Genomic DNA, 5,000 nt, shown 5'->3' with positions numbered 1-5,000 from the left:
AAATCCCACCCCTTCAATTATTTAAATTTATTGGCCATCCTACAGTATTTCATAGTACCAAAATACAAAAGTGACCACCCCTTTCAATCCATCTAGCTTTGTCTTAAAAATAGTAACTCTCCACTAAACCTTAACTTTTTAAAGAGGTAAAACTCAAGTTACCTACTTTCACATCTAACTTCTCTAGTGCACACTGCAGAGTGCATTCTTTTCAATCTTACCTTTAAGCATCCCTGTGACTAGCACTTTCTCTAATACCTGCTGGAAAGCACTAGGAAGCCTTAAACTCATACAAACACTGAACTCTCCTTGTTAACAAGGAGAAATTAATAGTAGGCACTAAACAGCCTATAATTGCAAAGTACCTTGCTAAGGAAACAGCTCCTATACTTTACAAAGAAAAAAAGCCCCAAACCAGGCATGTCCAAGGGTCAGCTTCCGGTGATTTCTCCTGTCCACCTGGTGAATCTGGGCATACTGGGGCAATGCAGCAATTGCCTCATGTACACAGACAACCCTCTCCTCCTACCACCCAACACTACAACCTGTGAGAGATGCACTTACATAGCCAAAATGGAAGCAAAGCTCTCTCCACCCAAGATTGTGCTAAACAGTCAAGAGGAGAAGGTTAACACCCACACTACACCTCAAGCAACACATAGCCCTTCTAAACCCGCACCACCAAAACCCACATATAGCAACACTAAATCCACATATGCAGAGGCCCTTAACTGTAACCTGCCCAAGCAACAAAGACCTCTGAAGCTGAAACGCAAAAAAACACCAATCACAATCAATGTGTCACATAGTTAACAACACCAGTGTGCCACCCAGCAACAGCCCCTAAGGCAAGACAATGTACCTAACACTTTAGTCATAGGTGACTCTATAGTCCGGCACACTGATGTCCCTCTCACCAGGTTGAATAAGGAGAAAATGACAGTCAGCTGCCAGTCGGGTGCCAGGATCCACCACATAACGCATGCACTCAAGTCACTCCACAACAAGTACAAATATGACTCTGTCATTGTCCATGTTGGAGTGAATGACTTGAGACGTACCTCCCTGGACTACATGAAAAGAGACATGGAAGAGCTCTTGGATCATGTGGCCTAGGCAGGTATGACCCTAGCCCTGAGTAGCATCCTGCCTTCGCCCAGAATGATACCACAATATAAGGATAAAATGATTGACTTCAACAATTGGCTGCTTATGGTGTCATTCAAAGGGGATCCAGTATCTGTCTGCCTGGGACGACATGATTGACAGACCACGATGCTTTGCCAGAGATGGTCTGCACCTGTCGCTCCTGGGATTCAGGTTACTGGCTAAGGCTCTTGCCACCCCTATAGTGCCTTTCTAGGCAAACTTCAAAGGACAAAACCACCACCGTAACAGGTACAAGCATGCAAAATCTGAAGGTAATGCTACTCAATGCTAGAAGTCTAAACCTCAAAATGCACTCTCTCGAGGCACTCCTAAAAATGGAGAATATTGATATCTGTGCAGTAACTGAGACCTGGTTCAAGGCTCCAGAGAGCACCCCTGCAATACCAGGCTACAACTCTTACCACACTTTTCGGCCACCAAACCTGGACCGAAACACTAAAGGTGGAGGAGTGTCAATATTCACCAAGGATATTCACACCACCAGGCTAGTTGGCCAACACAATGTGTCTGAAATTCTCCAAGTGCAACTAACACCAGGTAAGACTGCAATCCAAATTGTAGCTTGCTACAGATCCCCCACCATACCCCAAGATTCTCACTACACCTTTCTAAACATACTGGAAAATATTAAGATAGAACCAAACACCCTAATACTGGGTGATTTTAACTACCCTGCCATTAACTGGGAAAACTATTCATGTCCCAACACCTTTGCACAACGGTTCTTGGAATTCATAAATTCCAATGCCCTGGATCAACTAATCCATAGTCCCACCAGGGGCTCCAATATCCTAGACCTGGTCATTACCAACATGGGAAATCAATGCTCCATACCTATGGTCACCCCCTCGTTAGTCAGGTCTGACCATAAGCCAATCACCCTTAATATCCACATCCCACCCCCACCCCCCAGTAAAGAAAGCACCATAAAAAACTTCTCCAAAGCCAACTTCATGCTACTCAAATCAGAAGTGACAAACTTCATGACACCAATGCAGACGGGAAATGAAAGTTCAACTGCTGAATCCTACACTAAGGCACTGTACGAGCACATCCACTCATGCATGAATCGTGCCATTCCAAATAGAACCAAAATGCTCTCATCCAAAAAAAGGAAGCCAATCTGGTGGTCCCCTGCCATAAACAAACTTTACAACAAAAGGAAGAAACGTTTGCAGAAAAGAGGAAAATCCAAGGATGCAAAAAACTCCCTTACTAGCCTCAGTAAGAAACTGAGATGCCTCATAAAATCCTCCAAAGCTAGTTACGAAAATAAAATTGCCAAAGATTCCAAAGACAATCACAAAGCATTCTATAACCATGTCAAGAATCTAAATGGCAATGCTCAGATCTGCTCTGAGCTAAAACAGAATGGCATTAAATATACTGATCCGAAGGATATTGCCAATATCCTGGCAGATCGATTCAGTGCCAACTTCACCCCCTCTCACCACCTAAATGACCCATCACAATAGCGAGAGATTGCCAAATTCCAGTAATAACGGCCACACAGATACAAAACGCACTCTCTAAAGCCAAGAATACAGCATCCATGGGACCAGATGACATCCCGGCTGTGAATTACATGAACTACAATATGAACTGGCACCTCACCTAAGTGTCATGTTTAATCATAGCCTCACCTCAGGTTTCGTGCCCACTGAGTGTCGCAGAGCTACAGTTATCCCAATCCACAAGGGGATCCACCTTGGATCCCGGAAACTACCGCCCCATCAGTCTGACAAGCCTTATCTGCAAGGCCATGGAGCGTATTATCATGGAACTTATAAACAAAGACATTGACAACCTTCAAACACTGGACCCCACCCAGTTTGGGTTTGTGAAGGGCCGATCTTGTCTCCTGAACCTGATTGACTTCTTTGAATCAGTCTCCAGAGCCATGGACAAGGGTAAGGTGGTCCACACAGCCTATCTAGACCTTGCCAAGGCCTTTGACACCATACCCCACTCTGGAATCATAGATAAACTTACTAAGTTGGGCATTAATCCCCATGTCACCCAATGGGTTGCTAAATGGCTTACTGATAGAACCCACACTGTAAAAGTAGCCGACTCCAAATCCAGCTCCAGACAAGTGACAAGTGGAGTACCTCAGTGTTCAGTCCTGGGGCCGCTCTTGTTTGGCATCTACTTCTCTGAAGTACAGATCAACACTAAGGGACTCTGGCTGACAAAGTTTGCAGATGACTGCAAACTGGGAGCCATTATTGAATCCCCAAATGATGTGGATACTCTACAAAAGGGCCTTACAGAAACAGATGCTTGGTGCCAGAGCCATGGGCTCAAGCTCAATGCCAAGAAATGTACCGTTATCCCCTTTGGGAAAAAACATGTATCCATGAATTACCATATAGGTGGCAGTACACTAAACACAGAAAGTGTGATAACAGACTTAGGGACACAGGTGGACAGTGGTCTCACCTTCAATAACCACATCGCCACAACAGTCAGGAAATCCTTCTATGTGGCACACCTCATCACGAAGGGCTTTTCATCCAGAAAAAAGGAGGTCATTGTCCCACTGTACTCATCCCTCATTAGACCCATTATAGAATACAACGGCACATTTGGTATGTACCTCTCAAGACATCTGCAACAACTGGAAAGGCCTCAGAAATACCTCACTAAAAGAATCACAGGCCTAAAGCAAATGCCCTACGCTGACCGCCTTAAAAAACTCCAGCTATACTCTGTCGCATATCGTCTACTCAGAGGCTTATCTCTGCTTAACATACAAGGCCATGTCAAACCCAGAGCTGTTGGACATGCTACACTTAAAGAAATCCCAATCCCTCAGAGCTACAAGCTCCAGGGATCTAAACCTTGTCATCACAATAAACAAAACATAGTGGAGGGATAGGTTCCTGACCCAGAGACTCCCCAGACTCTGGAATAGATTGCCCATACATGTCAAGCAGAGTGCCTCTTTGGACCTCTTCAAGAGGAACCTTGACGATTGGATGGGAGAAAGGAAATTCACCCCAGGGATCACGTCAGTCGCCCTGCTAGACAGGGGTCCAGGAAAGTAAATAATGTGGGAAGAAATAGCCAGGGAATTGTTATGGCTAGGCTTGTATAGGCCCTAGGGCTGATAGCCTAGTACCAACCTATGAACCTATGAACCTATTTTCTGGAATTTAACATTTAATGGTCTTAGAGAACTTTGCAATGGACTCAAGCTTAGAAGTGGGTTTGAGCTAAACATAGACATAAGACTGATTTTCTGTCTAGTTTCACCACCTATTTATATCCATATCCATCTTTATTTATATAGCAATATATACACCACTGTCTATGTCTCTCTCTCTCTATATATATATATATATATATATATATATATATATATATATATAAATATACATCTATAACAAACAAAGTTTTAACAAGTTCATCTACCACCATACATTTATTATGGCTAATATTTCTGAAAGCAGTTAATACCGAATTTTATTCTATTTACTAACTCACTCTTTGCCTGTAATCAACGCATGCTGGTTAAGGCAATCTAGGAAATACGCAGGAGTAAGCATTTAAAGTTTAGTGAATGATGGACCAAAACACCAGACAATCAAAGCAATAAATGCTACCATATACACACTGCCATCCTCAATGAATGATGTCAATGCTGACAAAACCATCCAGCAGGCGTACTTCTCTAATGCAGGTCACTTATTTTCAGTATTTGGTCAGACAGGTATTTTAGCAGAGTGAATTGTATTCACAAGTACTTTGTTAATTATATTGCAAAAACGGTCATCATTCTGGAGCAAACTGAGAGCATGTTCTGATCATGTGACTTCTCAGGGTCA

At 43.2% G+C, this 5,000-nt stretch overlaps 1 protein-coding gene across 1 annotated transcript in view; it reads right to left on the bottom strand.

Moving 5' to 3' along the window:
- ZFYVE9 (zinc finger FYVE-type containing 9) overlaps positions 1–5,000 on the bottom strand; it is a 1,427,803-nt gene that overhangs the window by 1,213,985 nt on the left and 208,818 nt on the right. The gene's annotated exons all lie outside the window — the stretch shown is intronic.

The sequence above is a fragment of the Protopterus annectens genome, chromosome 10.part0 (genome assembly GCF_019279795.1).
Source record: "Protopterus annectens isolate FY-2018-M chromosome 10.part0, PAN1.0, whole genome shotgun sequence".
Taxonomy (NCBI): domain Eukaryota; kingdom Metazoa; phylum Chordata; order Ceratodontiformes; family Protopteridae; genus Protopterus; species Protopterus annectens.
This window is presented reverse-complemented; position numbering and strand designations above follow the sequence as displayed.